General features: G+C 39.4%; 1 long non-coding RNA gene across 2 annotated transcripts in view; it reads right to left on the reverse strand.

Annotated features, from left to right (window-relative positions):
* Positions 1-385: 385 nt before the first annotated feature.
* LOC149799156 (uncharacterized) overlaps positions 386-27,251 on the reverse strand; it is a 41,086-nt gene continuing 14,220 nt past the window's right edge. The window contains exons 1-4 of one of the 2 annotated variants that reach the window (XR_016421095.1): positions 6,250-6,393; positions 3,694-3,830; positions 1,431-1,497; positions 386-913 (exon numbers count right to left, since the gene is read on the reverse strand). This is a non-coding gene — a long non-coding RNA (uncharacterized LOC149799156). Of the gene's footprint in view, positions 914-1,430; positions 1,498-3,693; positions 3,831-6,249; positions 6,394-27,251 lie in introns of those variants that run through there. The other variant, XR_016421094.1, reaches the window with a different exon arrangement.

Raw genomic sequence — 27,251 nt, forward strand, 5'->3', positions numbered from 1 at the left:
GACACCTGGTTGATTTATTACGTACATTGATTTTAATACAATTAAGACATAGAACTTACGAGCTCTTACAAATCTAAAATATATCCACCCTACCAGTCCCAGCCTTAAAAGAGATATCATATTCCGAAACTGTTTGCACAATCATTTATCAAACAGCCCTCATTAATCAGATTTCACGTGTCTAGCCCTAATGGAATTTGTACGCGGTCTTTAATGTCTACAATAATATACCTATAATATAGCTAAGGTTACCTTTACTCTGCGTGTCAATGACTAAATAAAATGTTTAACTCCGGAGACATTCATATATCCACTAAAGCTGAACACACACACACACACACACACACACGCGCGCGCGCGCGCGCGTCCTACCAACGACAAAATTATGTAATCACTTTAGAAAGAAGAATGCTCCGTTAGATTGCGAACACCAATATTTCTTCTCAAAACCTACTTTTTTGTCAACGTTATCTACTTAATGAAACAATAGTTAGCTATTGATTTAGTCTGCTGTCCATTGGAAACTATGTGAATGTTAACTGACAGATCTAGTTCACGCCAGAGAGTTCGGCATGTTGTTGTTTTTCTTCCTTTTATGGATTTTAACTTCGTTTTGTTCAATACAAGATAGGCTATAGATGGCGGCCAGTATAAATGGTGGAGGAAGAACCCGGAAAAAACCCTGAAAAGAACCATCAACTCACGAGAAGCTTCAATACATATTTACCATGTACCCACACTGGCCGTTCAGCACGTTAAATGGGACTGAAATATGACTGAAAACTTGTTAAAGCTACGTTAAAAATCCAAATCACATCACATCACACGTTAAATGGGAGAAATGAATTAATGACTCACATGGTTCCATTCTCCAAGTGCTCCAATCGTGATAGCTCAAAATCTTTTAATCCAGCTGGTGGAAATAGGAACAAAAATGGTCTGGTTATTCAACTTGTGTAATATTATTAGGCAAAAGAGCTGGTAATACACTTGGCGACGTGAAATGAAAATTTTGTACATTAAAAATGAAATATACATATCCTACTTACATTGAAATAATAACTACATGTTGTTATCAATTAAGAATCGGTAAAGTTGTTTTTTATTTCACTGTGTCATGTAAAGCTATTTACACAAAATGTTTCAGTCATTAATCACAAACATAGTAAAATGGATGGAAGAAAGATTTTGTTATTACCCGTCTTTCAATAATGCACAATTAAAATCACTGACACAAAATGTCCGTGAATCAGTGAATAACTCTTTCTTGGATTAAAACAGACATTGCTTGATTTATCTAAAACAACATAGCAAAATACTAAAATAGAATTGTGACAGTCTTCAACTGAAACAAATTGTGGGTGTCGTCTAAAAGAATTCGGGTTGAGACGTGATATACAAATGATATTTATATTACTATATTTAGTTACCTTCTCGTAATTTTCTAGACAAGATAAATTCTTCAATCTCATGACTGCCATCTGCATAATTCAAACCCTGCACAAAGAAACAAACGTTCACTTAATTTCTAACCTGCATTCATTACCTCAACTGTACTATAAAAAATGATCCAACACTGTACCCGCGTAATCATTAATGTATTCTGCAGTCAGGTAAGCTAGACTTTTCATTGTTCTTTTTTTCTCTTTCTTTTCTTTCCAATACAGTTTTAGGCATGCAATTTGAGTGGAACGTCACGAGGGTGCTTCTTGGAATCAGTTTGAACTAGTCCACTGAAAAGTGGCGACATTGACCTGTTTTCTTACATTAAAAACTTACTTGTTTACAGGTGTATCCCAATGTTTAAAGTTTTGTTTCATGGCAGAACTTTAGATGTAGGTATCGTTTCTTATGAAACTTGGTCTGGATATTGCTTTTACTTGAATTGGAACCACCATAGAAAACTATATCGAGCAGTGATCTCCTTATCGTGAGTGAATGAGTTTTTTATAGCTTAAGGTCAGCATTAAACTTCCATGTTACTTGCAAATTTCGACCATCTAACCATGATATATGTTCATGGAACTTGGTTGAGGTCCTTCTCGTGTAATTTAAAACTAATCTAGGGTAAAGGGTCACAATGACCTATTTGTCTTACACTAATAGTTTTATTCTTTGCAAATGGCAATATCACATGACAAAGTTGTGCGCATCTATCCTTACCTCCAGGATTAGTTATGCTATCTTCAAGGACATTTGTCTGGGTGTGCCTCGGATCATTAGGAACAATCACTAAGGAAAGCAGATTACAGTGACCTACTTATCAAACAATAATTATGTAGTTATTTACAGTTTATGCAATTGTCAATTTTGGTTTCCTGACAAAAATTCATTTGTAGACAAGATATTTTGAAGCAGACTGGTCAATGTGTTTTCTTCCATTCTCGAGAACCTTGCCATAGGAAAACTGCTGACCGAGATCAACTTCTGATCCATGAAAAATTGTTATGTACAAGATTCGGTTTTGCTCGCATTCTACTTCCTCCACACACACACGCACACACACACACACACACACACACACACACACACACAATTGTGGCCATCGAGTCTGGTTAGATGTATATAGATGACAAACGGAATGATGATGCATATTTTGGCTTCTAAAGTGTGGTAATATCAGAGTCCTATACCAGACAAATTGTATCGCGTACTGAAAAATTGCTTTGTCTCGAAAAACTCTAGTTTTAAAAGACAAGGTCCAAAATGTCAGAATTATTTTGTCAAGTTGTGGTTCACACCGTTATCTCCTACTGAAGTAAATGTTGTCTGAGATGGTCATAAAGTTCATGATCATGACAAATATAACAGAGTATTTGGAATGATCTGTTACCATCACTGCTTGGTTTCCCTATAACTAGAAGTTGTTGCCAATAGATTATTTATATATGAACACAAAAAAAATAAAAAAAAAATAAACTCAAAGGTCTGCTACACTATGTACTCACTCTGTTGTTTACTTCTAATTTGCACGCTCCTGCTTACCCGAGTCCCATAAAAATTTAATGAATTCTCAGTGTCCCGTATTAAAGTATGCAAGTTTGGCAGCAAGATTACTAGTGATGTTTTAGTTGTCAAAGGGGAGGGGTACAGAATGTTACAGCGCTGAACCCACATATGTGCATAAACCTTACATACATTTAAAGTTGAAAGAATAACAGATCAGAATATATTTATTCTGGCTGTCATTGGTAACATGGCTATAGTTGTAGCAGTTAGCTCTTCCCCCACCCCCTTAAATTTATGGCGAATGACTGAAACGAATCAGCATTGTGTAAGTAAAACCCATGTTTCTTTTGGGGAATACTTTCTAGTGATAATAAACCACACCATAACTCCTTTCTATGTCGAATAAAACAAAACATTTGGATCATAAATTAGATATCTGCAGTTTTTTCTCTGATGCAGAGGTTGTTGACTGAAGTGCTTAACTTTATTGTGTATTGACAGCAGTCATGTGACTTGCTTACTCTGGTCACATGAGCTAGTTAAGATCCTATTGTATTTTTACACCCATCTAGAATATTTTTTTAACAGAAACAGTGAACTTATGTCTTCATAATTAACACATACTTATATACGTTTAGTTTATTAGTAACTATATACCCCATGTTGTGCAATATATTGCTGCCAATTTCGTTCAAAAAAGCATTTTAGAAATATTAAATTCAATAGACAGATGCACATACGTACCGAAGATGCGGAGATATGGCCTGAGAGTAAAGCAATAAATGTCCAAGGGATAATTTTCATAACAGAGTACATTGTTTACTGCTGAATAATCTGCGAAGCAACGATCTGTTGTTAGATCACATGTATCTTGTCCAGAACTGAAAAAAGCAAGAGAAAAAAAAAACCGAGTTAGAAATATAACACTTGCTGGAATCAGTGGAGCATGCAATCATTCTATATCGTATCTCAAGTTATGTGCGACCTAAACGAAATACATTCCTTTCGGAATAACACGGAATATCTTGCTTTATAGTATCTGAAATCGTCACTACAATGTGCACAAGAACCGATCAGGATAGCTTCTGTTTCAAAGCTACGAGTCATATCACGCACACGCTCTCTTATAACTAAGAAAATTCTGAAATGACTGAACTTTAGTTTCAGTTAACAAATTTGTAGCTTACTGATAAAATACCACGTTAAACTATACAGATTTAATTCTCATCTAAACCTCATTGTACGTAGTAGCTCTGCATTAGACAGATGAATGTGGCCTTGAAACAAGGTTATGCATTTGTACAATGTGTCTGCCTGCCACCCCCATCTCTCTCTGTCTCTCTCTCTGTCTCTCTCTCTCTCTCTCTCTCTCAATGCACTGTGTAGTCAGCTTGATCCAACATTAGGAGACAAATTTTGATATGTTTGTTATCTGTTTATCAACGTAATACGAACTAAAAGTAAAAATAAAACAATAAAGGACAGCAATAAATTGGTAATATGGTTTACACTTTCCTATCGTAGTTGATATATAAACGAAAATGCCATTGATTTCTCCTCAATTGTTTTTCAAAACTAAGTTGCCTCGCGGATTTCCGAAAAATATCCATTGCACTAGTAATGCAACGGTTCTGTGAATAAGTATGTCTCGCTTTTTTTCTTTCTTTCGGTTCGGTCGACCCCAGCTTCTGTAAGTTACTTCAAAGTTGATTGCCCTTTTTATCCCAAGCAAGCGTACGTATAGTTTTACCTTGGATATGTGAACCGACTTCCAGTTATTAATCGGAAGCCTTTTTTCCAGGTTGTAGGGGAGTTCAACGAAGAAATTCTGGCAGCATCTCATGCCATGAAAATGTATATAAGGATGTACGGGTGGAGATCTCAATGGTTTCCAATGTATGATCACAGGCTGGTCACATGATAGACCCCTGACTAATGTTAAATGCATAATCACAAATTAGAAGTAAATCCCCACTGTCAAGCAGAGGCAATTTATATGCACAAGTCTATGGTGGAGCCAGACAGTGTTTCTTAGTTATGATCCAGGTGCTAAGGTTACATCAGAGTGGAACTGGCTTGGCCTGTTTATATCGAGAACTGTCTATACTTTTATAAGATGGGGATCTCAAAAGGTTCCAAAATAAGGACCAGGTAGCTGTGCCCCAGTATGTAAAAATAGCCGCAGGGGCATGACGCCAAGAAAACGGTTAGCTTAAAGATAAAGTAAAGTTTATACGTATGCAGTATTCCAAATATATTAGATTAATCCATAGCAGGTGCGAACTGAACTCTATCCAAATGGGTACAAATCAAAGAGTTATTTTTGACTTCCACCATCATCAACCTCCATGAGAGGAAAATCCAGTTAACTCAAATAGATGTGTCCCAAAACACGACGTACTGCACGTGTCATCAATTATTTCGGTTAGTTTAAGATGCATATGAATGGAGAGAACCGTTAACAATCAGTTTACGCCTACGATTGTCTCTCATTTTGATTTGATTATAGTGAGACAAAACTGTTTAATAGAAGAAACGTTTAGCCAGGAAAAATGTTGTTGTTGTTGTTGTAGGGTTTAACGCCATTTTTCAGCACACGATAGGCTATACATGGCGGCCAGTATTAATGGTGGAGGAAGAACCCGGGAAATCCCCGGAAAGAACCACCGACCCTCGAGAAGCTACTGGCGTGGGCCCCGAGTGGCCGAGTGGTCTAAAGCGCTCTCCACTACGGATCACTGCCATCTCACCTCTGTCTGCGCAGGTTCGAGTCTCAGATTCAGTCAATGTGGTATGTGAGAAAGCTTGCCAGTAGCTTCTCGTGAGTCGGTGGTTCTTTGGTTCTTTCCGAGGTTTTCCCGGGTTCTTCCTCCACCATTAATGCTGGCCGCTATGTATAGCCTATAGTGTGCTGAAAAATGGCGTTAAACCCCACAACAACAACAAAAAAGAATCTACTGGCAAGCTTTCTCACATACCCACATTGGCTGAATCTGAGACTCGAACCCACGCAGACAGAGGTGAGATAGCAGTGATCCGTAACGGTGAGTGCTTTAGACCACTCGGCCATAGCCAGGAAAATAAATCGAGAAAATGCATTTAGGAAGAAAATGGTGTCATAGCTTCCAAGCGATATTTTTATTATTCTGAATAAATTTTACACTTTCTCAGGGCATATACAAAATCATTATAATTTGCTATACATGTATATGAATATACAACGATCGTTATGTAAGGACATGCAGTTCAGCAAAATGTATAAGAAACCTTGAAAATGAAATTTACTGATGTAAGTATTACCTTTGTTTGTAATTATTCACCATCCTATCGTTGTACGTTGGATCATCCCGGGGATCATTGCTCATAGTTATATCAAGGTCGGGCCATTTCTAAACCATGTGTATGACCAAATAAGTGATTCAGTCACTGCGTTGAGATGATGAATATTGTATTGGGTCACAACAGAAATATCAAATTAACAGAAGATAAGTGTGTTTGGATTCGTAACTTCCTGACAGCAATATGTATGTCAAGAGAGTTGGGCGTAACTTCACGATGATCAACGTTTGTGGCGAAGAACCTTTTTCTATTTATGGATCTGTTCTAGAATCATGCAAGTACATGTATGTGATGTGTGATGTGATTTGGATTTTTAACCTAGCTTTAACAATTTTTCAGTCATATCGCTACGATGTCTGCTATATGGCAGTCTATAGTGATGTCTAGTACTGGGACATCATGCGAAGACATGTAGCATGATGTCCCACCCAGCCACATTATCCTGACACCAGGTCGACCAGTTCTAACACTAACCTCTTACTGCTGAACGTCAAGCGATGCAGCTATTAGTACCATTTTTATAAGCCGATTTACATGTATGTGTAAACGCCTACAGGACTTCAATCAATCGCTAATTTCTGGAATTCTGGATATTCCAAGGCAGGAAATGTGAAAGTCCGATACTCCAAGTTTGGAAATCCCATTGTCGTGCACTTACAAGAGATCATAAATGTATGAAAATGCTAGTTATCTCCCCTCAACACTGACCCACCTACCCCCACACATACACACACACACACACACTCACACATACACACACACACACACACATATATATATATATATATATATATATATATATATATATATATATATATATATATATATATATATATATATAAGGGGCCCCGAGTGGCCGAGTGGTCTAAAGCGCTTTCCGTTACGGATCACTGCCATCTCACCTATGTCTGCGTAGGTTCGAGTCTCGGATTCGGCCAATGTATATATATATTGTTGTTGTTGTTGTAGGGTTTAACGCCATATATATATATATATATATATATATATATATATATATATATATATATATCATCAGATGTTAGAGAATTCTAATTCCTACCCTACGGATACTCGAACCCGGGTCCGCGGATAAACGGCACTGATCACCTACTTTATTAATGAAAGCAATTTCATTACCAAAACAAAATGGAAAGGGAGACATTTAAAATCTATATCGAATTTATCACTAATGTATTAATAATCCCTAATGGACCAAAACACCAACAATATATGTATATCATTCATAAATTACATCCTGCTGCTGTCTTGCAGGACTACTTAGAATGTCCGTTTGTTGGTAAACGTCGATTGAATATGTATTGAGATAATGAATTCTAGGATGCATTCTATTGTTTTACAATTTATAAATGAGCTGATTCAAAGCAACTTAACAACGATCACTAATAGTTTCTTATTAACCAGACCTTTGATAATGTTGGCAGATACATTTTTAATTCTTTTGTGCACATGCAATAGTTTCAGGGGAAAATTCCAGGGTATAGTTGTTCTATTCGTCAGAACTTTCTGTAAATCTCTTTTCTCCAATATCACAACCTTATACAGTTAAGCTAACGCTTTCTGCTAACAAGTGTCAAAGCAGGAGGAGTACATGGCATGTGTTGGAATCGATAGTCAGGACACTAGCATGGTCAACTGACCTGACAATGACCAGCAGTTTGTCTCCCAGTGCTTATTTTGACACAGCTTCAAGCACAATCTTTCCCTAGATTTCGTATGTTAATTGAGAGAGTATATATATATATATATATATATATATATATATATATATATATATATATATATATATATATATATATATATATATATAATGTGTGTGTGTCTATATGTCTTTGTGTCATTCCTCATAAAACATAAGAACACGCCAGAAGATAATTAAATTCATCACTCTTTCTTACTGAATCTGTCTATATTGGGAACTTCAGCCCATTTACCAGTCTGAACACGAAATCTAAAATTTGCAGTTTTAAGCTTAAGAATGCTTTTAGATACATTTGCTGATAATGAAATATAAACCTTTTGTAAATTAAAACTAGCTTTAAATAATCTGTAATTGGAACCTTGAAATAATGATATCACTATAGATATTTCTTATATTAAGCCTTGAATGTGTGATCCGCCTTTAACCAAATGCAATATATTTTTTATTTTAAGTTTCTAGTTATTGCATCATGTGTGTAAGAGTATATTGCATGTACGTATGATTATCTGCATCAAGTATAGTGTCAGCAGAGTATATAAGCCGCATTAAATTTAACATATTTCAAAATCAGTATGTACTGAAGATACAGCACAACCTCGACACAGATTAAGTAATACTGTATATACTCGCTTGTGATTAAGATAATCTGCGAAAAACTGAGGTCCTGATTTGCCATAGTATTAAGTACTTGCAGATCGGGGTCTATGTTGTATGTTGTACCGATTACTCCTAACAAACTGCATTTACCCAGATCGGCCGACGCATTATGCAACGACAGATCTGTGTATGTGCATTTTGCAGTTTAACTAGACGTATAAGCGAGTATATACGGTAAATATTACTACAAATTATGTAGGAATAAGGAGAACACTAATACAAACACATATTCTCATTGTCTACAGCTGTGGTATTCATTGCTCACACCAAAACACTTTCCCTGATGCCTAGGAAATGCAACTTACGTCATATCCGTTATCAAATGTACTTTTATTTAAAAAACAAATACGGCCATAGAAAATAAATATCTTGTTCAATGTGCAACACTCTTTCCTGAATCTAGTTTGTGTCTCAGATGGTAACGATATTATCATAAAAATGTAGTAAATCATAAGTTTAATAATTACCGGTCAGAAAACAAAACCAAAACAGGTGGCTAACGTTACAGATATCGGTTTTGTCAAATTTACTTTGACAAATGGGTGCATGAACATCTCAGCAATTGATACCTTAATGTAATCATGAAATACATTGTCAATTGAACTTACTATTTAATTCATAAGAGCTTTTAATATTTCTTCATGTGTGTTTGTGTGTGTGATTAGGACTTTTTACACTGCTTTAACAATTTTTCAGCTATATGGCTTCGATGTCTGCAGTGTGGCAGCTTATAATGATGTCCAGCACTGCGGAAATCATGTCGCAAACATGTGGAATAATGTCCCACCCAGTCACAATCCTGAAACCAGGTCGACCAGTCCTAACACTAACCTCTCAATGCTGAGCTCCAAGCGAGGCACCTGTTAGTACCATTTTTATAAACCTTTGGTATGACTCGGCCCGGGTTCGAACCCGTGACCTACCGCATCCGAGGCGGACGCTCTAACCACTATGCCACCGGCGCCTATCTTCTTCACCTGTTACTGGGTCATTCAGACAAGAGGTATCTACAACATCCTCCGCTTCCTCTGTTTCCACTGTGTTTTTATCTTTAAAAAATAAACACATTCCTGCAATGCAATACTTCGAACGAATCTATTCTTGCCACCATTATTCGTAATATTACTGTATCGTTGTTGATCTTTCTGTTCTAAAGATAGGATTTTCCCATGAAATGTTTTGTTTTCTTTTTATATTGAGATATATACAGACCCGACAACATTGAAAAATTCAAAGTCAGGAACTTGCCGCCAAATCACCATTAAAAATCCGGAGTCAGGGTAAATAATCATAAGGTACAAAAGTAAGGTGTATATATCATGATAAAGATGCCTATTTTTGTTATTTCAGTCCATTGTATGTTGCAGATTTGCATTTTTGCAAACGTTCATCATTTATTTGTCCTTGGGTGCCAAATTTGATAACAAGAATAGCTTTCAGGGTTGATGCTTACAGGCTGGCTCTTTGGCTGGTTCTGTTTTTTCTGACCATTGAGAATGCTCACTCAGCATTGCTGTTGCTGTGAGGTATTGAAAGTATTCATATAATTACTCTCCCAAAATTGGAAACAACAGTTGGCCAGATCCGTTCTTTGTTTCCCCTGAGAGCATCCCATTAAATGATGACTTATTTATTCACGCAAGCGTTGAAGATGTGTCAAACCAATATGTAGTATCTTTAAAGGACCTAGCCTTTTTATCCAACCGAATGGAAGGAACCAACACTGATGATCTGCATAGAAATTTTCAGCTTTACCCAATCTACAATTCCGACGCAGAATTGAATGTGGAAAGAGCCGATCATCAGTGGCAGAATGTATGATAGGCCCGGCAAGTCGACGGACGAATGAAAGCAAACTGCTTCTACCAATCACTCCTATATCTTTTATCCCATTTCTTTTTCTTTGCTGGTGTTACTGGTCAGTAGTTACTTCCTTTGCTTCTATTTTGTGATCGATTCTTGCTGATAAACTTATCCATTATGATGCTGAGATTTGCTGATGGGGTCAAATAAAGAGAACCATACTGTGAGACAATCTCTTTGTATTGGCGGATTTAAACCAGAAATCAACCCGGATATGGTAATGTACTAAGAAACATACCAGACACAGAAAAAACAGAACCAGAAACAGGTGAAAGGAAAAATCATGCTTTTGTAAAAACAAAATTATAAAATAAAAACATTTTAAAAAAGAGTTTTTTTTTCTTCTCGGGGAGTTGAAAAATCGAGATTGTTTATTAAAGCCTATATGCTAACAGCTAGTGTATGATAGCTGTTACCATACAGGCTTTGCTCACTGCAATTTTTCTACTTTCGAGAAAATTCCTGTATCTATGGTAATGTTTTCAGGACGTTGTACACTTATTGCAAAACCATGGTTGAAGGACCGCTTTTTGCTTGGGTGCATTTGTAGAACTTTCATTCTTATGTCATTCAGGTCAAAAAGACAATTCAGCAAAACTAATAAATATATTACCTATATCGTTTATGAATCTGCAACATTTCTCGCTTGATATCATCTATATTTATTAGCTTCCTTACTATACAGTCAACTTTGTTCAAATTTGTAACATCTATATTCAGCGGAAATTCATTTTTCCTTTTCGAGTCCAGTAAACTTCTAGTTCATTTAACCGTATTTGTAACATCAAAATGCATGCTGCTGATTAGTTCGAATAATAATAATGTTTCCTATCTTAAATATTTCAGAACGTTTTTTATGTTTTCTAATTTCATGGTGTTTGTTTTTTGTAATCATATCATTATATATGTTTTTGTGTTATAGGCATTATCTAATGTTGTAAAGCGCTTAGAGCTTCCTTCTAAAGATTAGGCACTATACAAAGTCCTCATTATTATTATTAATATTAGTACTAGTATATATGCTAAAGCACCGTATATATATGTATGTATATATAATACCGGATGGAGAATAGAAGAGTACGAATTAAAATGTTCTAACATATATGATATCAATATTTGTATTAAATATCAATTCTGCCTAGAATTGTCAAGCGTTCTCCTGTAGAATTAACGGATAACACCTTCCGTTAAGTTTGGTATACATTTGTAATTCTCCTCTCTCTCTCTCTCTCTCTCTCTCTCTCTCTCTCTCTCTCTCTCTCTATATATATATATATATATATATATAACCTAATGTATGTGCTATTTGCACTTAGTCTCTGCTATATGTTTTATAGACTTTAGTGACTATTTGCTTGACTGTGAGATGTTGAGAAGACATTTTTGAAAAGGAGTAAATAGCCATGTACTAGGACTAAGTGTTTTCATATAAAGCAGTACGGCAGCATGGATTAGTTTCGTGAAACGTACCAGCTCCAACAGCTTAATATTATGGATTCTCGAGTAGTTCCGCATATTAGGTATTTTGGTTATGTTCTGTAGTACCTGACATAAATAGGTAAATAAATATATAGTTTTGTGTCTTCTTAGATAAACAGTCCTAAATAACGAACTGCATGACATGAAATACCGATTTGTGGCGTAGAAAAGCTTACTAATAAACAATACAAATATGACGCATGAAAAAACATTGAAGTGAATGTGTGGACGGTAGATCATTTTAGAAAAATTATTTGCGGTATTGGCGCGTTTATGAACCATTAATTAACACCAGCTGGTGTCTTCCGGTCCTTGGAAATATGGGAGCTATCTACATCAAGCCAGCAATATCCAGGTGTTGCTTGGTTCGCTCGGTAGTAAGGTTCTACTGAACTCCTTTTATGTGAAAAGAATGACTTTTCGATGGCATCGATGCATCATTAAATAGGTTTGTGATAGCTTTGTTCAGTTTGTTTTGTTGCTAGTGGTGGTGTTGGTGGTGTTTTGTTGTTGTTTTCTTTTGCTGTTATTTCACTTAAAGTCAGCATTCTAAATTGGTAATTGTAGGGTACACGTGTACTAGTAATCAGAGTTCGTAATAGCAAAATATGATCAGATAGATCCTATAAGTGGATCATGTATTTAGCAGGACAAAGGTCAATTAAAGCTAATTTTGAGCCAGAAATAATGGTAACCTAATAATTTCGCATGAACAAATTATAGGTATTATAATGAACTGAACAAAATGTTTATTCTTTACTTTAGGCCTCCGGCCAATAATAATACAAGACCTATCAAATAGCGTTTAATATACAACACGATATAAACAGTAATGGAAAACCGTTTAGGTGTTGCTGTTGATACATGTAACAGTTGACCGATTAGTTTAAAATCAAAATTTGACAATTTTGAAATACCTGTGATTAGATTTATTTTCTGACTGGACATTAGATTTGTAACTTTATCCACGGAGGAGCTGATATACATTTGGTCGAGATACTTTCGTCTTAAATTGTTACAGGAAGCAAATATACGTAGGAAATGCTTGTCAAGCAGCAGAGGGGGCGAATCGGACATTTTGTCCAATCGTTATTTTGCTTAATTATTACTTTCTGCACTCAACGATCTAGTGTCGTCAGCGCCTGGTAAAAAAAAAACGACGACGTCGTTGGGGGATCGTCGCGTCGTCATTTGGTTTAATTAACACCTTCTGCGCGCCGATTCCCAGCGTCGTCAGCGTCCGGTAAGCACGTCGACGACCGCGTCGATGTCATTGCCCCCTCTGCTGCTAAGAGGTTATTTACAATGATCTTACAAACAGAGTGATCACTAACTCCTCCTCCTGTAGATCAATTAGGTTATTTGACTGATCGGTGAGTTTAAAATTAATTCTCGTTAAAAACCGATCATGGCATCGCATATAGACCGGATTAATCGGATTCTCAACGATTAAAAATCCCGGAGGGGCTGTTGGTGAAAATGAATAAAGGATATATCCCTGTTGAGCTTGATTTGATTGATTGGTATCTACCTGGTAACTCCCTTCGATAACATCACACACTAGATTGATTGCTATCACCGATGCGATATTTACGTTGTATGGAGCAATATGCATACCATCATCCCCGTTATCGTGTCTGAGGATATAAGTTGATGGACTGAGAAAATCATTAAGAGACTTTCTTAGTTCAGGCGCGTTGTATCCTGGAAACTTGAAATCGGGTAAATCGGCTTCTGTGATATTATACCCGGTTAGGAATTTTTGTTTATTATCATCGCTGCTATCGGATATTGTCTTAACGATTCGCTCATTAATATATTCCATGTCTGATATAAGTTGATTTAACACCTCAACGTGTTTTCGTGCTTTTGTTTTCCGTAGCTGTTCTAGTTGTGATTGGTAATTACGATTAATCTCGGCAAACGCACCAGTGATATCATCTAAACGAACTGTGACCTTGGCTGACAATTCAGGAGTTTTCTTATACGGAAAAAACCATTGCATGGTATTCCTGTCTTGAAATATAAACTCGCTGGGTAATAACGTGTTTCTTATAATAGACAAATCATTCAGATAACTGGGATTAATCTCATGATACGATTGCACATTTGTGTGCAAATCCGCGGGTGGATTCTTAGGCCATCCTAGTATGGTTCTTATTGAACTGTTATAAATATCAACCATATACCCCGGTGTGCTTATTTCAATCGTCGATGATAACGTCGGTTCATGAACCGTAATAGCGATTTTTGATTCCTTTCCTGTGATCGATTTTATTCTGCGTTGAAATTCTTTATTGATTTGCTCTATTTGGTATGACCCAGTTGGTATTGTAACCTCCTCCCAGTCTGGGGTCCCATCGGGTTTATTTTTCCGTGCAAAAACCAGCGAGTTATTAGGTTGTTGTCCGTTAAATGCGTCCGCTCGAATATTAGGCCAACTGTGATATACTCGCAATTTTGCCAGCGCTATTTCCTTCACTGGAACCGGCGACGGGAAGTTCACACTGAATTCGGGTTTCGTTGACGTTATTGATATCATATTTGTTTGTACCGGAGTGGTGTTCTCCGCGATCCGCTGAAGTAATTGAAACCCTTCGGGGTTCAGCGACATTATTATTATTTGTTGTCTTTAGTGTCTAATTTCAACAACCAGGTGGTTTCGGCTTCCAGTTGAAAATCCTCGATTTTTGACATCGCGGAGCTATATAACTGGACCATCGTGGAGAATTCAACATCGGATACGAACAAATTATCAATCGATAACGAGATCAACCCGGATAATTTCGAGTATGCGTCGGATACTATTTGATGTTTTACTGTATACTCGTTGAGTTTTTTCTGAAAACACGATGATATCTTCCTAGTGATTGCGTTGGCGACTCCAGCAACTGTTGTCATCGCGGAGACAGCGATTGGAACAGCGATCGGGGCTATCGTGGTCACCGTGGATAAAATAACACCGGTACCGGCCACTATACCCGACACCGAGTACACGACCGCGTCGATGGCGGTTATTTTTCGGCGGTATTTTTTTATTTTTGCACGGTATTGCTCGGAAAGCGTTTTCAAGTTCGCGGAGAATTCTTTTGCGGTATCGAATCGATATTGATGTGACGTCGGTGATACCTCTGATTCAATTTCCTTGGTGGTCATTTTTATTTTAAAAGAACTAGTGTTTTTAATTACTTAGATTCGCTACAAATTCCACATACCATGTAATGTTTGCGCCGGCTAGATTTCTATCAACGGCTTTAATTATAAACCGTTCGATTGTATCCTTGTCGATGATTGTTGATATTGTATTGTTAAACCCGGATGAACTCGGCGATGATATACTGAACTGCATCGCCGAAATCAATGTCAATCGATAAATACCCTTAACAATTGCGGTGACATCTATTGCATTACGCGTAGGAGTCCAATCGAATGATCCGTATTGAACCGTGTATACGCCACTGCCGATGATCCCATGAGGTGTTTTCATTTTTTCGAGTTGCTCTGTCATTCTAGGTAGTCTGTCCTTAATCGCTTCAACATCAGTTTTGATTGTTTTTATTTCCCCTCCATACGCGTCTACATTTTTTTTGTTCGCTTCAATATTAGTTTCGAGTTGCTCTGTTATTCTCGGTAGTCCGTCTTTAATCGCTTCAACATCAGTTTTGATTATTTCTATTCTCCGCAAATTCGCGTCTATATTATTCTTGTTCGTTGCAACATTAGTTTTGATTGTTTCTATTTCCCGTGTATTCTCGGTCATACTTTTTTTGTTCGCTGCAACATCAAGTTTGATTGTTCCTATTTCATATGTATGCACGTCTATACCTTTTTTGTTCGCTGCAACATCAGTTTTGATTAATCCTATTCCCCGCCAATACGTGTCTACATTTTTTTTGTTCGCTTCAATATCGGTTTTGATTGTTCCTATTTCCTGTGTATGCGCGTCCACACCCTTTTTGTTCGCTTCAACATCAGTTTTGATTGTTCCTATTTCCTGTGTATGCGCGTCTACACTCTTTTTGTTCGCTTCAATATCAGTTTTGATTATTCCTATTTCTTGTGTATGCGTGTCCATATTATTTATGATCGTTGTAACATCAGTTTTGATTGTTTCTATTTTCCGTCCATGCGAGTCTACATTATTTATGATCCTTGCAACATTAGCGCCGATTATTTCTATTTCCCGCTCATGTACTACTACACCATTTCTGTTCTCTGCAACATCAAGTTTGATTGTTTTTATTTCCTGTCCATACGCAGTGATATCATTTATAGTTGTTGTAATCTCATCCGGTCTGGTATTTTTTTTACCAAAGAATTTATCAAAGTTGTCATCGATCCTGTTAACATTTTTCCGTAACGAGACAAATTGGCCCGACAGCGTTGCAAAATCCAAAATAGCACCCATTATTGCTGCAAGATTTGGTTCGGTTACCGCCGGGGTCCCGAAAAAACTAGCGGTAGTGAGTTGTATATCGGTGATAGATTTTTTCACCTCGGTGACAGATTTTTTCACCTGCGCGTCAAGTTCGGTCACCGATCTATCCAACCTTATAAAACCGTCTTTGACTAATGTTACCGCCGATATATGTTCACCCGGTTTGAGTCGTCCGTCGCCGGTATATAACGCGATAGTGTCCTCGGCGGCATCACGCTGTCGTGTTAAAACATCATTCAGTGACACATTACCGGATTTCAATTTACCCTGGCGGTCTTGAAATACAACTATTTCGCCTGGGTCAACACTGATTAAATTTAACATATCAGCGATTTCATCCTCAATTAGTTTTTTTATGTCGGCGGCGGCCGTTTCCGTGGATTCTTTCAGCGCCGAAACCGGTCGTCCCCAAATATCAATCATCGTTATTGTAGAAAAAAACGACGTTTCTAATTAACCCGCCGGGCCTCTACGACCCCACTAGTGTATTCGTTTACAACCACATGAGGTGGTTTTCGCGATGATGAAATCGCCGCGAGTACGTTCAATACCTCACGGCCGCATATCGGTGGGTCACTTAACTGCTGTGTTGGCAGCGTGGAATAAAAAACCCGGGCTGAACACGCCGGGGCTGAACACGCCCGGATATACCGCATAAACTCTTTCGGCGGGGCTAACCCGTATGAATCAAAATAGACGATCGCACGCGGATCAATCGCGTATGCAACCCAATGAGTTCCCGCTCCGGAGGACCCATCGAGGTTAATTATACCGGTTTCAGTATTCCTTGGGGCCGCCGGTAATTGATCCCTCATAAAAACACCTCTGAAGTTTTTTATCGCTAACGCGTTTGCGGCGTCTATTAAATCAAAATTAGACATGGGAGTCATTGACTCAGGAGTCATTGACTCCTGCGTTAATAAACGGTTCCCGGTAGTCTTAGACCCTTTCCCGAATACCATGAATACGGGGTTCCCGGTAGTCTTAGACCCTTTCCGGCTACGGGTCGTTTTTTTTTGTAGCCTTTCCCGGTTGCCTTCTTCAATGCCATCCCCGCCGCGGTACCAACGGCTCCTAACGCCGCCGCCTTAGCCACTGCTGGTGCGGCCGCGGCAATTAATGCCGGAATCGCAGCTAACAGCGGAAATATCCCACCGGTCTTTTCCATGTTTTTAATTGCTGCGGCCGAAAAATCTATTTGAACACCCTTTTTATTCTTCATCGCATCATTGAAATGTTTTATTTGACGCGCCGTCAACGATATCTTATGATTACCACCCGCCATCTGCGACGGCTTCAGCGTTATTGTGGTTCCGCATTGTTTAGCCGACTTTGATCGTAATTTCTTGACTTGACCATCAGTCAACTCTACACTGACGACACTATACGACATTTATTGTAAACGCGTTTTGTGCTTTCAATTACATGTTTTCCACTGGCGCATCAACGATTCTCATTCGTCCACCAACACCTTCTAGCAGCATTGATTTATCGCTGAGAATGACAGCAACCGCTCTATAATTAACACCACCCGGGGCTATACGAGCTCGGAAGTGTATATCAACGACGGATTGTCTCGTTAAATCAAGATGTTCCAGTGAAAAATAATAAATCGGATACAGGTTTTTAAAATCAAGTTGTGATATTTGCAAACCAGTGTCGACGTTTTGATCACGACCCATATACGACAGCAATCGATGGTACACACGTGCGATATGGTTGTCGCCGTAATTAAGCTGTATATCCTCGGATGGTTCCTGTTGTCCGTTTATTCTCAGCGAAACATCCCTGACTCCTAATTGATCAAATATCATATGGCTGCGTTCTTGACTGCCCAATCGTTCCCTATTCTGTAGCGCTATGAATATATGACGCGGGGCTGAAACACCCTGTTTTGATGCCAGGTGCCATGTAAACGTATCGGCGACGTTATCCTCTTTAGCATCAGTTGTTACCGCTAGCCAACTCAACAACGATTTCCCTCCCTGTTCCATAAATGCTAACAATCGTGCTTCCGTGGTAACTGATGGAGTCAGCACCGGCATCCACAATGCCATTTTAGTTAAAATGACTTTACCGGCAGCGACGCCAGCAGCACGCCATATTGCATTGTTATCATCGCCCCTTCGCGTCAGCGCGATTGTATGCTTAGCCCCATAGACAACTTTTCTGACATTTCTGCAGAATCCAAATATGTGATGGAGTGGAATCGCGCATGAAAACTGTCGGCGTGGTCCTTGCAACATTCCTACTCGTGCTGCGAATCCTAGATTGTAATCATTGTTGGTGCTTTTTATAATATTAAAATTAGCACCTGGTCTTGCTCTGCGGTCTGGATTGGCTGCTTCAGCCTGTGGGTCAGTTGCGGTATCTCTTTCCGCCAGCACGTTGATGTACTGAATATGGTCAGCGTTATTGGTGGTGTCCTTCGCAAACATCATAGATGGGCCCGCCGATCTTGTATAATCATCCGAGTATCTCGCCAACCCAATTATCGTCGTTGCAACATCAACCTCGCGTTCTATTGATTCAATTTCTCGCCCGTCAATAAGATATCTGGCGCTCTCAAATAACGCCATGATACCGTTGTTGACGAAGCCAACTCGAACACGATGGTCATCTGCGTATGGTGTATTATCGGCGGCATTTGTCACGAGTTCTCCCTCAATTTCGATAAACGCTTCACACGGCAGAAAGTATTTACTGGTATCTTGGACCTGAAGTTCAATTCGCGATCGTAGGTCGGGTTGCGCTGCATAATAAGAATAATATTGATAATCACGGACAGAATCATCCCTGCGCACTGGGGCATCCATATCAAACGCGGGATCAGCGGTACGCGCAAACATTCTATTATTTATCATGTTGATGTTTTCAATTGCGATTTTTTCGTCGTAAATTCTTTGAATTTAAACCACTCCCCGCTATCGCGTTCATGAGCGCGTTGGTTGCCGCATCGGCGGATGGCGAAGTCGCCAACGACGGAGTCGTCGCCAACGACTGAGTCGTCGCCAACGACTCTAATTTTTCTTCCACGGCGTTATTTATTACTTTACTGACATTTGCAGGCATCACTGTCGTTGATGGCATCACCGGTGGTTTCTGTTTTTTTCTCCTGGATTTCACCAACGACATTAGTTTGTCTCGCGCGGCAGAAAGCGCCTTTCCGGCAACATCTCCAATAGCACTAATACCCTTATCACGAATAACATCAATAGCCTTCATTCCTAATTGTTTGGCTAACGGCGCTACTTTTGGAGCCATTCTTGTAAATAACCCCGCAATGGTGCTACCGAGACCATCTCCATAGTACGCGCGGTAAACAGGCAATCGCGAGTTTACCACGTAGACGAGTACTGGTTTATCATGGTTGTAGTGTATGATCATCCTTATTAAAAACACCAGTTTTCCAATTAATCATCCACGAGCTCGTCTATGAGCGTTCGATATGCATTAATGTCCATAATACCGCCTGCAAATAAACGCTTGCAAATATCAGCGGCCTCATTGATTATTTCCGGAGAGTTATTTCCGGCTCGTTTTCCTCCGATTAGTACTTCCAGCCGTGATATATCACTGAGAACACTATTAGGGCAGGTAACGCCGTAGGATTCTTTACCAACAGGGTATCCTTTTCCTTTTTTTGGTGTTATACTCTTAACTTCCTTGTGGAATGCGTCGTAATCGGATTTACTACGATGTGGTAATGCATCTTTATGTTTACTTGCTAAATACACTATTCTTGCCCAGTCTTTTAACGACTTTATATTTTTCTCGTAACCGCTATTGATATGCTTCTTATCTCGTATGTTCTTAGCAAAATTGTTGGCAGTAAAATTAATTAATTCTTCCCTGTTGCTGAAGCCTCTAATTTGATCTATTGTGCTCTTCTTGAGTACAATACGGGGTATATTCCCCTCTTTTTCTTCCGGTATTTCTTCTTCTGGTGTTTCTTCGGGTATTTCTTCTTCTGGTTCTCTTGCGGTGGTGCCTGGTTCTTCTTCGTCGGCCATTGTAACATAAGGTTCTTGTGGTTCGGTTATAGCGAGTGGTGGTGGCCTCCGTGTTGTAGCAGCCGCTATTTTTGCAGGGAGTGTTTCTAAAGACCTTTTTGTTTGTTTTGTCTCTGCCGCTATCTTTTCAAGCGCACCAAGAACGGGTACAGTTGCCGCCGTAACATCCTTAGTCGCTTTAGTTACCGGGGCAAATAACTGTTCGCTTCCAACAGTAAAATCGGTTTGCATTTGTTGTCGCGTTTGAAGTTTCTCTCTCACTCTGTCTCGTAACGGTATAAACTTTTTAAGCGCTGCTAGCCGCTCTCTGGCTAGCCGAGTAGTAAGTGATTCACCTACCATTATTGTAAATTGATCCGCAATTTTCTAATTTTCCGCCGAGTGTACCATCGGGAGCTCCACGGAGTTTTCGTCTATAATCCTTCTAATGTTTTTGATCTTACTAGAAATCTCCCGGCGTCGTTCATAAACACGTCCGAGTTTTTTTCGTATTATTTCAACGGCAGTAAATAGTCCAATGAATGCATTTGCGTCATTGTGGTACAGGTTCTCATTAATCGTATGTTGTAATCGTTTTATAAAAAAATACTCGCGGGCCAGGGTAAAACGCCCCCGTTTCGACTGTTCGTTAATAATCTCATAATCGGATAATATTTTTTCACTGTCGAGACCATCAGATAATTCAATTCCTTGATTTTTTAATTTTGAAATCTCAGTTAATATATTATTGATGTCTTCGATATTCATTATTCTTATAAAACATCTTATTTCTAATATCAAAAATTTTAATAAAATTATTGGGGCCATTTTTGACCCCGTTTTTTGTATGGACAGTACAGTGCCGTAGATCTCCACTCGAGTGTTGTGGCAGATTGCAGGCATACATGGACAGTACAATGCCGTAGATCTCCACTCGAGTGTTGTGGCAGATTACAGGCATATACATATACTTAATTAAGGACATTCACATCTTGGAACCCCAAAGCATACATCTCCGGGAGGGAGGCCTAGGGTGACAAACGTCATCGTAGACCGCCCAGAAGATATGCTTGGGGGACATCACTACATGTACTTAATTAAGGATGAATATATTTACAATGAAATGATTGATGGATGATGGGACGGTACAAGACAGCACAAACATAAAACGGCGGGGCGGAACTCTACGGCCAATTCAACCAATCAAAAGCAACCCAATTAAATTAACCCGGTTGCATGATTGTGAACAAAAGACAACCACACGCCCGGGTCAAGAGCGTGGGTTAGTTTTGATTAGTTGAATTGGCTTTCGAAAGCCCCAGGCTTATAACGAGTCATCTTGTATATAAAGTGACTAATACAGCGGCGTCAGTCACAAGGTGTGTGTTAATTTGAATTCCCTTGAATCGTTTGAATCCTTAAATACTTATTAATGGTGTTTCACGGCATTTAAATGAAACCAAATACTCAAATAAAACATTAAAAAAAAGAATACAGCTGTTAGATAATAGCGTGTATTTCATTAGTTTTCATCGTAAAATGATTAATTAATCGCAACATTAATTGGACTTCAAGGGACGCAACATTAATTAGACTTCAAGGGACGTAACTCTTGTCATGCGACGCTATCACAAAACGAGTTATCTCCCTTTGATGTTATATATGAAAATCGAATTCTATGACCCGTCTTTTTTGAGATCGCTGTTTGATATATTCGTTCTGCAACAAATTGTATTGAGGCGATACAAATGTCAAAATATTTTCCTGCCTCATTCATCGACTGAAATATTTTTTCCTCGTGAGTTGTTGTATCAAATGACTTTACGGGTTTTGCTTTCTTTGAGTATTTACCAGTTTGGCCTTTTTTACTATTTTCACTCTGAGAGATGGCTTGCAGATTACACAGTCTATTATTTTGATAATTAGAATCAATGTGATCAATAACGAGAGTATCTTTGATCAATCCGTGGAAACATTCATAGATGATTCTGTGACAGAGATATTTTTTCCCTCCAGCAGTAAACATTAAATACCCGTGATTGTTTTTCCATCCAACCGGCTTCTTCAGTCTACGATTTCTAACAATACCGTCGCGAGATGCCTCGTAATTGACGAGCAGGGGATGCGGCTGAAATTCTTGGTCCATTTGTATAATAATACTACTTGTCTAATTTATTATTTGGTTTAATTATGAATCTTTCAACGTAGTCTTGGGGGGTTTTGATGACGAAGTCGGCGGTGGGGTTAATGACGGCGTTTTTAATTCGCTTGTCATAATAGCGTTTTAGTTCCCTGTATCGCTTTCCGCCACAATTGATACACAACTGTGATTTTCCTCTTACACCGACGTGGCAAACCAAGCACGGGAGGGGGCCAAGAGAACCATTACGAACGCTTTGTAAATGATACCCGCAGAATTCACCTCTACATGATTTATTGCACGGGGTTGTCGACCCAATCATCAACCATTTGCAGTGATTCATTATACTATATTCTTTCATTTAAATACTTGTTTTAATTATATGGATGAGTTCGAGAGATTGGCAGCAATTAAGCCCCGGAAAAATATTAGGTTTAATCTCGATAGAGTCCTCAAGGACACACCAAAAGCGTTAATAAACGATAAAACCCTGTTGAGTAAAATACGCGATTGTATCAATGAATTCAAGCGTGATGGCGCATCTCACAGTTGGTCAACATTTCGAATTGATGGCATTGTTGATGCTACCATGAACGACAACCGCGCAGCAATGATAATATCACAACTTGACGGTAAAAGGTATTTCTTCAGAGTAAAATTCATTGTCCGGGTGGAATCAGGCGATTGGATCATGCGTGATAAATTTGAACCAGTTCTCAGCGACAAGAAAACAGTTACTGTCAGCCGCGACTCCAAGCCGGGGTTGTTAACCGGAATTGACAAACCATACTATGAACGAGCGTATCCTGAAACAGCAGTTGTTTATGGAATATACCCGTTAAATAAGAAACCTGATATCGGAAAACTGAAACCGATGAAACAGTCAACTGGGATAAATTGTGTAGCAGAACGAATAATAGAGCATTTTACAAATGCATGTCGAGGAAACAAATTGACTGATTTACGACGTAGCAAAATCAACCAGTGGGAACTAACCGTAAAAGAGCGTGGAGCAACCATCAGCGACATAGCGAGATTAGAAACATCGCTGAGATTTCCAATAACCGTTACAACGATAACCGGTGAAGTATTATACGAATCGAAGTATAAATCGAAGGGAGCCCCAATCAAAATTATTGATCATAACGAACACGCATGGACGCCCGTGATCACAATATTTCCACGGGATAGAACAGTAAAGTATATCCCCGAAGAATTCCTGGGAGAACAATTCTCCAAGGACGGTTTTCTCGCGGAGAGGAAACTATTTGATGCTATTGCCTACTTGTGTAAAAACGACCCTGTATCAATGTGGTTACTTCGCAGCGCTGAAAACGATGCGGATACCTTTGATCAGTTTGTAAGACCAAACGGTGAATTATATCGCACTGAAGCATTTCACAACAGGATGAAAAAAACCGCCATAGAATTTGAGGAGCATGATGAACAACTGCTAACAAATTGTTTTACGATTCCATCGGTTGTAGCTCATGTTGCAGCAAGGAAAAATGCGTGGAGACCAACGCGCAGGGAATTTCTACCGGATGTACAATCCAGTTGTTTGGAATACTATCACGGTGGACTATGGAACACTGAATACAACCGCGACGCTATGATCTCGGTTGATATGGTTGCCTGTTATCCAGCGAGTTTTCTCGGGTATGGATCCGCCGCTGAGTACTTTAGACGATTTGGACACCCCAGTCATGAAATGACTCGTGTTGCTATTAATGGACCACTGCCTGATTTTGATTTAACCGGATTCGCTCGCATAGTATCATTTGAATTCGCGGCAGGACTCCATCGCTGTTGCTATATTTGGATCGGTAGACACATGGCTGAAAAGAAGTGGTTGCCAATAGCGCTGCTACGGTATATGATTGATTGTAGCATGCTAGTTTCGTTGATTGTCAGTGACGCGATTATATCATACCGGGCGCAGACTGAAGTCTGGTTACCAGAACCGGAGCGTCTAGATAGCATAATTGACGAGTCCAGAAAAAACATTGATGCCGACGAGGAATATATCATCGAATGGTCCAGGAGGATATTTAACCAACGAAACCGCGAGGCAAAAGATCTCGGTAGAAGAATAATTGGTAAGTTTACACAAGGTGGAAAAAACTGCGATTACAAACGATATTGCTCACGGCTGATTATAGATGACGCAGAATATGATTTCGTAATCAAGGACGCAGTGGCGAAAAATAGATACGTGAACTGCAAAACAGCTTTCTTGTCCAATGGAACAAAGTTGGGTACAGTTGTTACCTACAGCGATGGAGACAGCCCGGCATATCCACATTTGAGGGCGTCTATGCTGGAATATGCCGCTATCAATTTATTCTCGATGATAAATAGATTCCCCGATACCGCGGTTAGAGTAGCCGTTGATTCGTTTTATGTTGACGTAGCGTATAAGGGAAACGTAGCCGAGTTTACTAGTCCGGACGAGAGTTGGGGTACATGGAGAATTAAAAATGAAATACGACGCGATTATTCCCCGTCAGCAGATGTCACCGTTGAAAACAATTACCTATGCGGTGATAAATTGTCAGAATGGTCTAATGCACCATCGTGTTCTGATCCAATTTGTAGACACAAGACGGTTTATTTAAGCGGCTGTGGCGGGTCAGGAAAGACGACTCGGGCAATTGAATTATTTCGAACGCGGGCAAGTATAATCGTGCTTACACCGACTCATAGACTAGCGCGAGAGATAAAACAACGAAATGTTGACGCCGTTACTTATCACAGCTTCTTTCGATACAGCGGCGGTGAGTGGACTCCTGATCGAATGGGTGAAAAATTTATTCCCGACATTATCATCTGGGATGAGATATGTACTGTTTCGTTAGATACTTTACAAATGTTTCTTGAGTGGTTGCTGCGCGCGAATACAGCGGTAATCATGTGTGGGGACCATGGCCAACCACCACCATTTGTCGGCGAGGGTCCACATGATTGGTTAAGGGGTTTTGTGGACTATTATGAAGAAACCGATACTGATTACCGAGCACTTGATGAACAACTGCGCGAGGTTAAGAAATTAATCAGATTACAGCCGGATAGAATTCAATGTGAAATAATTCGCGAGGTGATTCCGGAAACGCCGTTAAATGAATTCTGGGAAACATGGAGACCAAACGATTTGATTGTAGCGAGTAGAAAGATAGTCAGAGACACACTTCAGCGGAAGTTGTTTACGTTGCATAAGGAAAAGTTTCCAACGCGTCCAGTGCCGTTATGTTATAGACCCGCGGACACACGGCGGCAGAACATTGAAGTTGAAATTCCAGGCCGGACAGAAAAACAAATTCTCGTGCTGAATGATATCGTGCTCGTTGATATCAGCGTCGTCGAGGACGCGCTACGTGCTGATAAATCCCCGTGGACGCTAGGATACGCAACAACAATACATTCCTCGCAGGGACTAACCATCACGGACACAATTGTTTGGATAGTTGATAATCGCATCGAATGGTCGAATCTAGTCTATCTTGCAGTGTCCAGAGTACGAAGGATAAATCAGCTTCGAAGAATTGTTATTGACGAAGCCACCGACGAAGCCGGCGACAAAGTCACCATCGATGCAAGCGTCATTGATAGAAAACTCTCGGGTTACCGCCAACAGGATAAAAAAAAACAGCGGCGTTTTGATATTGATGCCGAATTAATAATCTCGCTACGACAACAACAGAATAATCACTGCGCGAGTTGCAATTGTATAATGAGTTGGCGTTATTCGGATAAAGACACTCGCCAATTTACCGTGGATAGGATCGATAACAGTCTCGGTCATGTCAAAAACAATGTGAGGTTGACCTGTCTTGAGTGTAATAGACGCAACGGCGCTAGTTAAGACCACGCGGGGGTAATTGAGTATCGTTAGGTATCACTTGTAGTTGCTCGCGTGTAAATCCGCGCTGAGGAGCAGTTGAATCCAGTCTATAGATCGGTGGTCTACCAGTTGATCGTGTTATCGTTGATATGTTATGTGTGGTAACACTCCAAATAGGATCGGTAGCCCTTTTTTTACCGCCTTCAAGCTCTCCTGGTTCATATAGATATCTAACAGTGACATCGCCAAGAATCGGCTTAGAAACGCTATTTATTTTTAATTTTCCGGGTATATACTCGTATTTAATCGCGTCGCTGGGCTTCATGTTGATTACTCGGGTAATCTCGTTATTTAACGCTGCAATTACACCTGGCAACCTTTTAACCCATTCACGAGATCGTTTTTCCTGAATGAATTCCTTCGCGTATTGATATCCAAATAACCGTTCAGCGAGAGTCCGATTGAATCGTTCAACAATTGCCTGATCACGATGTAGCGCAGTATGACCTCGTCGTATCGCGACGCTATGATGTTTCAGCGTTGATAAAACAGCGCCGCGAAATTCACTACCAGGATCAACTTGTAATAGATTTGGCCAGCGCAGAGGACCTCTTCGATAAATCCGCTCAAACGCATCGGCTACTTCAGTTGCTGACTTTGTTTTCAATGGTTCCGCTTGTTTGTATCGACTCGCAACATCAACTACGGTTAGCGCGTATTTGTAACCGTTGTCATGCGGCAGAAATAGTATATCAGCCTGATGAACTTCATTAGGTACGCTGACATCAAAGCGCGAGAAGTTGATTTGTTTAGGCGGTGGTAGATAGATTTGC

The sequence above is a fragment of the Sinohyriopsis cumingii genome, chromosome 5 (assembly GCF_028554795.1).
Source record: "Sinohyriopsis cumingii isolate HCF-2022 chromosome 5, ASM2855479v2, whole genome shotgun sequence".
Classification (NCBI taxonomy): domain Eukaryota; kingdom Metazoa; phylum Mollusca; class Bivalvia; order Unionida; family Unionidae; genus Sinohyriopsis; species Sinohyriopsis cumingii.